The sequence below is a fragment of the Molossus molossus genome, unplaced genomic scaffold, assembly GCF_014108415.1.
Source record: "Molossus molossus isolate mMolMol1 unplaced genomic scaffold, mMolMol1.p scaffold_m16_p_10, whole genome shotgun sequence".
In the NCBI taxonomy this organism is placed as follows: domain Eukaryota; kingdom Metazoa; phylum Chordata; class Mammalia; order Chiroptera; family Molossidae; genus Molossus; species Molossus molossus.
In genome coordinates, this window is record NW_023425345.1 from 97,957,206 (window position 1) to 97,970,417 (window position 13,212).

A 13,212-nucleotide genomic window follows, 5' to 3' on the forward strand; every position below is an offset into this window, starting at 1 on the left:
CCACCCAGGACATGGATCGTCCTTTGTCTAGCGTCTCCAGTCTGTATATCTGCCTGCTCATGTGTTAATTAAGTGTCACCTTGGCCATCAGTGCCTCGGTGCTGTGTTCAAGCACCAGCTGTGGCAGCCTACTCGTCAGTGTCTCCCTCTCTCAGGCAACGTACCATCTCACGTCACCACAAGAAGGACGAGGACAGTACAATAAGCTGTTTTAAGAGAGAGAGGCCACATTCACATAACTTATAGTATGTTGTTATAATGGTTCTATTTTATGATTTGTTACTGTTGTTCATCTCTTACTGGGCCTAATTTATAAGTTAAACTTTATCGTAGATAGATATGTGTAGGAAAAACATAGTATATATAGGGTTCTATGCTACCCAGTCTCAGACATCCACTGGGGTCCTCAAACGTACCCCTCAGGGATCAGCGGGGGACTATTGTACCAGGCAGGCAGGCGACCAGGATTTCTTAATCTGCAACAGAAGACCTTTCTAACTGGTACACAGGAAAGCATAAGTAAATGACACACGGACACCTATTTTGGGGATTCGCTAGAAATATCGTACGTAATCTTATAACCCAAGGTGGGCTGTTGATAAGGTGCCACCGATGCCTGCTAGTTCTCTCTCCTGTCCCACTCTGCCCCTTTTCTGCCGGGCATCGCTGCACCTGGTGTGCCCTGCCTGTGCTGGGGCTTCCTGCTGTGCAGGGTACACTGAGCCCACTGCATCTGCCCAGCGCCCTGAGCCCACCAAGCGTGTGGTCCCCATAGCTGCTCGCATACCAGAGCCCGAGAAGTCGGGCAAATGCCTCTCTTTCCTTACAGCTCTCTGCTCTGTCAGGGTGTTTCCAAGTTGGTGCTACCTGGGCTTTTATACCTTACAGGGTGCTACGGGCTGAGTGTGTGTGTTTCCCCAAAATTCCTATGTTGAAGCCTGATCCCAGTATGTTGGTATGTGGAGGTGAGGCCTCTGGGAGGTGGTTAGGTCGTGAGGGTGGAGGGATTAGTGCTCTTAGAAGAGACCCCCACAGAGTATCCGCACTGTTTCCGCCACATGAGTATACAAGATGCAAGGTGGCCTGAGCCCACAGAGGGAGCTCGCCAGGACCCACCCATGCTGGCACCCCGGTCGCAGACTTCCAGCCCTGGAACAGCGGTAATTACACGTCTGCTGTTTATAAAGCACCTTGGCGATGAGATTCTGCTCTAGCAGCCCAGACTGACTAAGACACAGAGGCTTTAGAGAAACAGTTCCTACTTGTGATGTCCACTCCTCTCCACCTCCATCACCTGATTCAGAGAAGAGCCCAGCCAGGGATGGGGGTCATCTTACACGCTGTACCACATTTGTCTCCGAAGCATAAAACCCATCACTGGGCTTGGTCCCTTTCTCAAGAGGATCCTCAGTCACTTTGATAAAAGCATTTGCAGAGGTGCTCATCACCTGTCCTGCCAGATAAGCCCAGACACGCCTGAACCTCGGGTGTGGACATGACCTGGCCTTCCTACTGGTTCATTGGTTCCCCCCTCAAACACACACACAGTTCTGATCATCACCCAATCAGAGCACCATGCTCCTCTCCTTACAAATCTGTGCTTTTTATCTCTGACAATTACTCTGTGCTCATTTGAACCAGATTTTGTATAATAATGTCTCTGGGGGAGGAGGTTTTGGAGGGAGGCTCATCTTGTAAGTTGAATTCTAGTTAGGGACTCCCCAGGAATTGTATTCACTACCAATCCTTGGCTTTTGAGAAGTCTTGCAGGGTCTCTGGAAGGCTAGTCTATCTGGAAGATGCCCCGCTTCCAAGAGGACCAAGAAGCATGAAGGGTGGGGCAGGCAGAATGGGTAAAACTGTCAGTGTGCATCTAGTCAACTAGGTCATAGAACTACTCTAGCAGAAGATGTGGTAGCACTGAAGGAAAAACAAAAGAATTATCTGGAAACAGAGGCTTACATTCTCTGGAGTAAAATGATGTCAGTTTGTAGCTCAAAGAATGAGATAGAAATTATTCTATAAAGTAATTTTCTTCTTAGCACAGAACACAGCACAAGACCTTGACATTTTAGTCCTTTTCTGAACAAGTATTTCTTAACTCCTACACTGAATTCAGTAGTGTCCCCCACCATCATCACCACCAAGTTCATGCACCCTCAGAACTTGTGAATGTAAATGTATTTGGAAATAGACTCTTTGCAGGTGTAATCAAGATGAGGTGTCCTTATAAGAAGAGAGAAATGGACACACGGGGAGAAGGCCATGTGGAGAAGGCAGATTGTGGAGTTCTGCATCTATAAGCCAAGAAGGCTGAGCATGGCTGGCAACCACCAGAAGCTGTAGGAGACAAGGAAGGATCCTTCCCCAGAGCCTTCACAGAGAGCACAGCTCTGCAACACCTTAATTTTGGACTCCTAACCTCCAGAACTGTGAAAATAAGTTTCAATTTTTAAAAATCACTCAGTTAGTGGCACTTTGTAATGGCAGCCTTAGTCAACTAATAAAACCCCTAACACATGCTTAACACAGTGTTAGATGCCCTGCAAGTGCTCAAAACACAATAGTTTTATGTGATTTAGGTCACGTCTCTAGACATATATAGATGAAAAGGTAGAAACTTCGTCCAGTTTTTTGAAGTGTTTAAAAGTCAACAAAGACAGAGCATGTGGCTATAACAGGAGAAGCTCATCTTGTCATCAGGACTCAGATCAAATGGGTCAGGTCGTGCACTGAGTCTCTCATAACATTCAACCCCACTCTCCTGGGACCAAAGCTTCATGTTTTCCTGGTAGCTGGTTGGCTGAAAAAAGTGTTTCTGAAACTTTTCATCATGATAAAAACCACCTAGGCTTCCACTTAACTCAAATTTCTAGGAAATCTGGGTGTTTAGCACACAGTAAATATCAATATCAAATTTTAATCAGTGGATTCAAATGTTCCAGGCTCGTGATGGAAATGAATATTCAAGGTGATGAAAAGGAAGGACCTACAATCAAGATACTCTGCCCAGCAAGGCGATTATTTAAAACTGAAGGTAAAATGAAGAGCTTCCCAGAAAATAAAATGCTAAAGAGTTCATCACCACCAAACCAGTATTAGAAGAAATGTTAAAGAGACTTTTTTAATAACAAGAAGAAAAAAAAAAAAAAGAAAGAGGAACACAGCTATAAAGAATGGCAATGAATACATACCTATCAATAATCACTTAAAATGTAAATGGCTAAATGCTCCAATCAAAGTACATAGAGTAGTTGAATGGATAAGACAAAAGGCCTATATATATGCTGTCTACAAGAAACCCATCTCAGGCCCTGGCCAGTTTGGCTCAGCGGTTAGAGCATCGGCCTGCGGTCCGGAGAGACCCGGGTTCGGTTCCCGCTAAGGGCACGTACTTCGGTTGCAGTTTGTCCCCGGCCCTGGTTGGTCGTGCGGGTGGCAGCCACTCGATGTGTCCCTTCACGTCGATGTTTCTCTCTCTCTCCCTTCCTCTCTCTCCCTCCCGCTCTATCTGTACAAAAAATGGAAAAATATCCTCGGGTGAGGATAAAAAAAAAAAAAAAAAGAAACCCACCTCAGAACAAAAGACACAAAGATGGAATGGGAAAAGATATTTTATGGAAATGGGGAAAAAAAAGCTGGGGTAGCAATATTTATGTCAGATGAAATAAACTTTAAAACAAAGGCTATAATAAGTGACAAAGAAGGACACTGCATAATGATAAAAGGATGCATCCAACAAGAGGATATACCCCTTGTAAACATTTATGCATCCAACATAAGAGTACCTAAATATATAAAGCAAATCCTGACGGACATAACAAAGAGATTGATAGTAATACAGTTACGACTATGGCAGGGGATTTTATCACTCCATTGATATAAATGGACAGATCTTCCAGACAGAAAATCAAGAAGGAAACAGTGGCCTTAAATGACACCCTAGATCAGTTGGATTTAATTGATATTTTTAGAAAATTTCACCCCAAAGCAGAATAATATACATTTTTTTTCAATTCACATAGAACATTTTCTAAGACAGACCACGTTAGGATGCAAAACAAGTCTCAATAAATTTAAGAAGACTGAAATCGCCCTGGCCAGTTTGGCTCAGCGGTTAGAGCGTTGGCCTGTGGTCCGGAGAGACCCGGGTTCGGTTCCCGCTAAGGGCACGTACTTCGGTTGCAGTTTGTCCCCGGCCCTGGTTGGTCGTGCGGGTGGCAGCCACTCGATGTGTCCCTTCACGTCGATGTTTCTCTTTCTCTCTCCCTTCCTCTCTCTCCCTCCCACTCTATCTGTACAAAAAATGGAAAAATATCCTCTGGTGAGGATAAAAAAAAAAAAAAAAAAAGAAGACTGAAATCATATCAAGCATTTTTTCTGACCACAATGGTGTAAAGCTAGAAATTAATTACAAGAAAAAACTAAAAATCACATGGAGACTAAATAACATGTTACTAAACAATGAATGGGATAACAAGGACATCAAGGAAGAAGTCAAAAATACCTTGAGGCAAATAAAGTGGAAATACAACAACCCAAAACCTATGAGACACAGTAAAAACAGTCCTAAGAGAAAAATTCATAGCATTACAGGCCTACCTCAAGAAAAATCTCAAATAAACAATCTAACATTGCACCAAAAGGAACTAGAAAAAATAATTAGCAAAGCCAAAAGTGAGCAGAAAGAAGGAAATAATAAAAATCATAGTAAAAATAAACAAAATCGGGTTGATAAAATAATACTAAGATCAATGAAACCAAGAGCTGATTCTCTGAAAAATAAACAAGATTGAGAAACCTTTAACCAGACTCATCAAGAAACAAAGAGAGAGGATTCAAATAAGTAAAGTCAGATATTAAAGAGGAAAAGTAACAAGTGAAATTACAGAAATACAAAAGATTATAAAAATATTATGAACAACTATAAACTATATGCCAACAAATTGGACAATCTGGACAAAATGGACAATTTTCTAGAAACATACAATCTTCCAAAACTGAATCAAGAAGAAACAGAAAATCTGAAAAGACTCATTACAACTACATAATAAAATTAAAGCAATAAAAATAATTTTAAAAATCCAACAAACAAAAGTCTTGTACCAGGTGGCTTCACAGGTAAATTTTACCAAACATTCAATGAAGAACTAATATATATGCTTCTCAAACAATTCCAAAAATTTCAAGAGGAGGGAGAACTCCCAGGCTCATTTTACAAGGCCAACATTATCCTATTTCTAAAACTGAATAAAAACACTACAAATAAGAAAATTATAGACCAATATCACTGATGAACACAAAGGGAAAAATTCTCAACAAAATATTAGCAAACCGAATCCAGTGATATACTAAAAAGATCATAGGCCATGGTCAAGTGGAATTTATTCCGGGATGCAAGGTTGGTAGAACATCAACAAATTAATTAATGTGATATACTATATAAACCAAACAAAAGATAAAAATCACATGATCAAATCAATAGATGCAGAAAAATCATTTGACAAAATCCAGCACCCATTTATGATAAATACACTCAGCAAAGTTGGAATAGAGAGAACATATCTCAATATAATAAAAGCCATATAAGACAACCCACAGCTAAACTCATATTCAATGGGGAAAAACTAAAAGTGTTTCTCTTACATCAGGAACAAGACAGGGATGACCACTTTTACCACTCTTACTCAACATAGTACTGAGAGTTGTAGCCTCAAAATGATAGGAAGAAGAGATAAAGGCATCCACATTGGAAAGGAAGAAGTAAAACTGTCCTATAGACTCCACTAAAAAAACTACTAAAACTGAGAAATAAGTTAATTTAATGTAGCAGGATACAAAAATAAATATTTAGAAATCAGTTGCATTGGATAGTTCCTACTAAGGAACAATCAGAAAGGATGAAACTAAGAAAACAATCCCATTTACAACTGCATGGAAAAATAAAATAAAATACCTAGGAATAAATTTAACTGAGGAGATAAAAGACCTATACTCAGAAAATTACAAGACAATGAAGAAAGAAATTAAAGAAAATACAAATAAATAGAAACATATACTTTGCTCATGGATAAGAAGAATGAACATTGTTAAAATGTCCATACTACCCAAAGCAATCTATAGATTCAACGCAATTCCTGTCAAAATACCAATGGCGTATTTCACAGAACTAGAACAAATAATCCAAAAATGTATATGGAACCACAAAAGATCCCAAATAGCCACAGTAATCATAAGAAAGAAGAACAAAGTTGGAGGTGTCACATTAGCTTATATCAAACTACACTACTGGGCTATAATATGCATAACAGTATGGTACTGGCATTAAAAGCAAATACATAGATCAATGGAGCAGAATAGAGCCCAGAAAAAAGCCCATATCTACATGGTCATTTAATATTTGACCGAGGAGGCAAGAACGTACAACGGTATAAAGACAGTTTATTTAATAAATGGTGTTGTGAAAATTGGACAGATACATGCAAAACAATGAAACAAAACCATCTTCTTACTCCATATACAAGAATAAACTCAAAATGGATTAGAAACTTCAATGTAAGACTCAAAACCATAAAATTTCTAGAAAAAAATAGGCAGTAAAATCTCAGAGATTTCTCTTAGCAATATTTTTTCTGATATATCTCCTTGGGAAAGGGAAATGAAAGAAAAATAAACAAATGGGACTACACCAAACTAAAAGTTTTTGCACAGCAAAAAAACAAACAAACTGTCAACAAAATGAAAAGACAGTCCACTGAATGGGAGAATATATTAACCCGTAAGACATCTGATAAGGAGTTAATATCTAAAACTTATGAAGAACTCAATTAAACACCAATAAAACAATTCAATTAAAAAATGGGCAGAGGACCTGAATAAAAACTTCTCCAAAGAGGTCATACAGATGGCCAATAGACATATAAAAAGATGCTTAATGTCAGTAATCATCACAGAAATGAGAATTAAAACCACAATGAGCTATCACCTCACACCTGTCAGAATGGCTATCATCAATAAATCTCCAAGCAATAACTATTTGTGGGAATGCAGATTGGTGCAGCCACTGTGGAAAACAGTAGGGAGTTACCTCAAAAAATTAAAAAATAGAACTGCCTTATGACCCAGTGATTCTACTTTTGAGTATATATCCAAAGAAATTCAAAGCACTAATTTAAAAGAATATATGTACCTCTATTTTTATTTCAGCATTATTTACAATAGAGAGAATATGGAAGCTACCCAAATGCCCATCAACAGATAAGTGGATAAAAAGTGGTGGTACATATATACAATGGAATATTACTCAGTCATAAAAGAGAATGAAATCTTACCATTTGAGACAGCATGAATGGACCTAGATGGTATTATTTTAAGTACAATAAGTTAGTCAGGGAAAAATAAATACCATATGATGTCACTTAAATGTGGAACCTGCATAAAAATATAAACAAACAAAACAGAAACAGACTCATAGAAACAGAGAACAGGCTGATGACTGCATAAGGGAGGGGTGTTGGGGGACTAGAATAAAAAGCTGAGACTGAGAAGTCCAGATGGGTAGTTATAAAATAGTCATGGGGATGTAAAGTACAGCACAGAGAATAGAGTCAATAATATTGTGAAAACTATATATGGTACCAGGTGGGTACTGGAAATATTGGGGAGAACACTTTTTAAAGTATATGATTGTCTAACCACTATGCAGTACACCTAAAACTAATACAAAATAATACTAAAATAAATAAATAAATAGATAAATAAACAAACAAACAAACAAACAAACTAATGAATATCCCAGGCTCACATACCCAGAGATTACTCAGGGAACATACATATATTTTGATGCATTTTGATTTAATTACTAAGTTTGTCTTGTATCTGACAAACATCTAGTTAGTACCTGCATATCTCAGGTCTGTGTAGACTCAGAAGTGCAGGGGCGTGGAATGGTCCAGAGCGAGTTATTTAATCTTGTTGGATGTCTGCTGCTCTATCTATAAACTGTGATAATGGCGAGCATAAATGCAGGGCACCACGAGAAAGTTGGTTGTGTGCACAAATATTTGCAAGAGTAAGCCTTATGGCACAAAGGAATATCTAGAAATATCAGAGATGCAAAACTGGGAGGTCGATATATATTTTTTCTTAATGAAGAACATCCTTTGAGTAAGCTGCTCTACACATGTCTTTTGTTCTGAAATAGAAAAGGCCTGAGGAAGATTCTTTCCCGAAGATCACTGCCTGTCAGGGAGACAGATGAGAGGCAGGCCCTCTGACTCATCCTCAGTGGTAACTGTACATTTCTTAGGAGAAGGTCAGCTTCTCTCGTGACATTAAAAAAAATGGTACCAAGTTTTTTAAAAACGTGGAAACAATAAATTTTAAAAATAGACACTTGCAAAAATAATAACATATAGAGGAAACAAGAGCAAAAAGACACAAGAGGGGAAATACCAGATCAATGCCTTGAAATCGAACATTTGTCTCTCGGCAAGACTGAGAAATAAAAACAAAGCCAAAGGACCAGAATGTTTTATTTTGTCATCAATGATGAACAATGTGGGAAGGCTCCAGGTGATGTAACTTAAATCATAACCACAGCATAGTAAGAGTACTTACTGTTTAAAAAACAGCAATAACTGAACACGTGTTTCTTTCTCTCCCTGAGGGTAACATTAGCTGTTGTGCAGAATCTCATGCTGCTGGGTATTGATGGATTTGATTCTAGTTCTGGGTCATGTGTTCCTTTGCTTCCTCAACACAAGAAATCCAGTGACTGCCCTTACCTCCTTGTAATTGACATTTGTCTTTTTTGGTTTGTTTATCTGGAGTTTGAGCTCTTATGTTTGAGAATTTGCTACCTTATAAGTCTGTATGGGAAGCAAATCTAGCCTAGACCGATGGAAGCTGAAAATTCCAGCTACGGATTTTCTTTTTATTTGTAGCTTGAGCATGGACATGTGAAGAGAACTGATTCATCGACCAAAGCTTCAGCCTTAGATCTTGAATCAGGAGTTAGACAGAAGACAAGGCAGGGGCCATACAGAGCCTTTGTGGGGACAGGAAACAGCAGCAGTCACACACTGGGTTTCCACAGCGACTGGAGGCAGTGGTACAGCTATGGCATTTGGGGTCCATTGTCAGTGGTGGGCAGGATGGTGCCCTCAATGAACAGTCTTTTCTTGGGAAAGATGGAAGGAGTAGAGAATGTAATGTTGATTGCTTCTAAGCTTCCTCATTTCTGCCCATTTTCCATGCCTGGTTTCTTAGCCGCTTGACAGCTATTCAATATCCTCTATGTACTTTTGTTCCCTTCCTCACTCTTCCCTTCTCTCCCCTCCCCTCCCCTCCCCCATCGAGAGTCAGCCAGAGACAGAAACCTGACAGACGCAGAAATGGTTGCAGCTCTAATGGCAACAGGTGATCTGAGATGATCTGACCTGGTTGGGGCTAGAAGCAGTGAAAATCCAGCCAGCATTTGAGGATAGAAATCTGCTATAGCAACTCAGTGGCCAAAAAACCAATGAAAATACCACCAGCATTTATATGGAATAAAGTACCAATTGCAGGCAGTGGGTAAATATTAGGGAAGCTATCAGTTATTGATCAAGTCCTGGCTCCTCGGGCTGACTGCTACAGAGTTTGTGATTTGACTTCCTGGAGTGGTTACTGCAGACTGAGGGCCACAGTTCTGTTCGGTCTCTCAATAGCTCAAAAGAGAATGGCAGACTTATTTCTAAATGTGCATCTATCTGTCTGTGCACCAGGGGCTTTCTATGACTGTGCCAAAAAAAGTTAAAAAAATAAAAATACAACAGAAACCTCAACTCTTGCATTGGGCTGAAACACATAAATAAAACCTATAAAGTTTGATCCAGACGCCGAATTACAAAGGTGTTGAATTCTCACCTTAGCAGGTCACGTGAGTAAGAGTTAAAGTGCCGACTGAGGAGGAGTAAGGAGCGAGGACTGGAACAGACAATAAGGGAGGTGTCAGTCGTGGGCCTCGAGGACCTGCTGACCCTCCCTTGTCAGCCAAGACTCCAGTTTTCCCACCCATGAAGCTTCAGCTAATTTTTAAAAAGAGTAATTATACCCTAAAAGACAGTGTCGATGTGTATCATACTCTCCTGCCTTCATACCAACAACTAGAGGTATGTACCTCAGCCCAGCTTGGAGGGTCTATTACAACATCTAACCCAGGAAGGGGAGACTCACATACCTGCTGAGCATGGGGAAGCGTGAGGAATAGGTTGTAAGAGTATTTGGAAATATCGAACTTAGGAAAACAGAATGTAATTTTAGATTTGATTTAATGTGCTAGTTCGAGCATGTTGGTTGGTCTTAGTGGCACCTCAGTGATCTGGAGGGCTCTTGAAACAATGAGATAAGGCAGCTTACAACCCCCTGTGGTGATCTGGGCACATGAAAACCACCTGGTCTGGTGCACAGAGACCCGACTTGAACCACCATGACCGTCATAGCCATTTAGACATAAGTCATTCAAAAGGCCAGAAGTTCTTGCATAAAGGGAAGACCAGGTACCACTGAGGAAAAACCCTACAACCACATCCCAAGTAGGGCCCTCATCCTGGAATCCAAAGAGGAACCTTCACTCTCTTTCCAGGTCACCTTCCGGCTTCGTCGGGATTCTCTATAACCAGTCGCCTAAAGATAAAAGAAAATTTAGCCTTACTTGTAGAGAACCCTGCATGATATGTGAACTCCAGAGCTGGCTTCTGTACATTTACAGACTTAATTGGGGTGATATTGAAAAATAGTAAAAGTCGAAATCCTCCCAGTATGTATATACATTGAAGTGTTTTGCCTGGAAGGAGAAATTACTTAAGAATCTATAGCAATCATTGGTTATTGCTAGTGGTTCTTTGGGGAGATAGAAACAAGGAACAAGATTGATGACAAAGAGACTTGGGGAAGAACTGTGAAATTGGAGTTTTTGAAAAGGGCCGAAGTGTAAGAATTTTTGTTCCCTATGAATGTTCTCCCAAAGCTTTCAGTTACGGAGGAGGCTCCGAATCGGGGAGCAATGTGTCTGGCTTGCTAATGTCATTCGGCTCCGTTCCCTAATCTCTATCGTACTTTCTCAGTTGGTTCCTGAGCCAAGAGGACATGCTGGCAGAGATGGGGTGGTACAGGGGCTCAACATTATTTTCTTTGGCTCTGAGGATATTTCTGCCAGGGTCACGACAGCAGCTCCATTGACTTGGAAGTTGAGACTGACACCTGATCATTTCAGGTTTTTCTTACCAATTAGCAAAGGGCAACAAAAAACAGAGAGAGGGAGCTTGACATTGGTTGAGGTGACTGATTCTTGTTGTCAAGAGGAAATTAAGTTGATACTTGCAATGGCACAGAGGGAAATTTAAATGGAATGCCAGGTGATCTACTATGTTACATCCTATCCTGCCAAGTCAAGTAGTAAGAATTAATAGATTTTTGACACCAACCCATTCTGGACAGAATACCTATGGCACAGATTCCTTCTATAATGACACTGCCACACATAATAAAGAATCCCGAGTAGCTGGGGTTTTGGCTAAACATAACATGGAAAATGGAATTGGTAAAATAGAGAAGTTATTAAATAAATATGGCTTTGTGACTGGTGCAAAAATGAGGATTGTAGCAGCTGTATGCATTTTACTTGCTGAAGCACATACATATTCATATATTAGAATCGCTTTTCTCATCTCCACTCCCTTTCTCTTACTATTTTGTAAAGACTGTGTTGATGATTTTAACTTCATAGTTTAGTCCATAGGTTATAAACGATTGAGATAGTAGCATGACAGAATTAGTGGGAAAACAGACATCATCCAGAGTTCTAGGATTTGAAGCTAATTTATTAACTAATGATCCTGTAGGTTGTCCTACTTTGGAGATTAAAAAAAGCTCAGATTTAGTGGTAGGGGGAAAAGTTACATGATTGAAACAGAAGCATTTCTTGATCCTTTTTTCCCTCGGTACAAAAATCTCTGTATTTTGTTGTATATCCAGAGAGAATATCACATTGATATTTAGCATCCACCTCTTCAGATGTTTAGCATCTGCCCTTTCTTCCCACATTTGGGAATCACCCAGAAGTCCCCACTACCTGGAGGAAGAGCCTGCTTCCCACTACAGAAGCTGAAGTACTTTGTGTATGTCCCTGATTCTTCTGTTGCTAGGGGGAGGACTCTGCCCCAGGCACCAGTGACCAGAAACACCTCCCTAGACAGCAGATCGGGACTTGCCCTCCAACACGCAGGAGCTACGTGCAGCCCCTGCTGGGCAGGTGGGCAGCAGAGCAGCGGGGGAGGGGAGGCGGCAGCAGCCAGGGAACAGGTCGAATGCAGCAATGAGCATGGGGAGGGGACAGGCTTTGGCAGCCAGTTTTGTGATGGTGACATAGTAACCTCGCCAGATTCACTCTGTAGCAGGGTTTCAGCGGTCTGTTGGGCAGTCCTTTCTCCCGCGCATGTTCCAAGTTTTGTTCCCCTTTCCAGTAGCTGGGATTCCTACTCTGCCAACACGCAGTTTTTACCTAAGGCCCCTGGCTGACACAGCCCTCTTGTTAGCACGGGCTCTGGTCCTCACTTCTGCCTTCCCGTTTTCCCATCTCATTGTAAATTATCCCCCAACAGGAACTACCCAGACTCATACTCACCACACTGTCAACATCCCTGACGAGCGCCGACACCAGGGCAGATGCCCTGTGGCTTCCGGACTCACGGCAGCACAGCTCAGCCGCGGTGGGAACAAGGCGACACCTCGCTGCTGGTTGTGTGGTGAAAACCTTCTGATTTCTCTTAATTTAATTTAATTTAATTTAATTTATTTTGTTAATCCTTACCCAAGGATATTTTTCCATTGATTTTTTTTTTTTTTCTAGAGAGAGAGGGAGGGAGAGGAAGAGGAAAAGATAGCAACAGGGATGAGAGAAAACATTGACTGGCCACCTCCTTCTTGCCCCCCACTGGGGATCGGGCCCACAGCCTGGGCATGTGCCCTGACCGGGAATCGAACTGGTGATCTCCTGGTGCATGGGTCGACACTCAACCACTGAGCCACACCAGCCGGTCCCACTGATTTTTTTTTTTTAGAGAATGGAAGGGAGGGAGTGAGGGAGACAGAGAGAAACATTGAATGAGAGAGATACATTGATTGGTTTCTTCCTACACGACCCCAACCAGAGCCAGGGATGGAACCTGC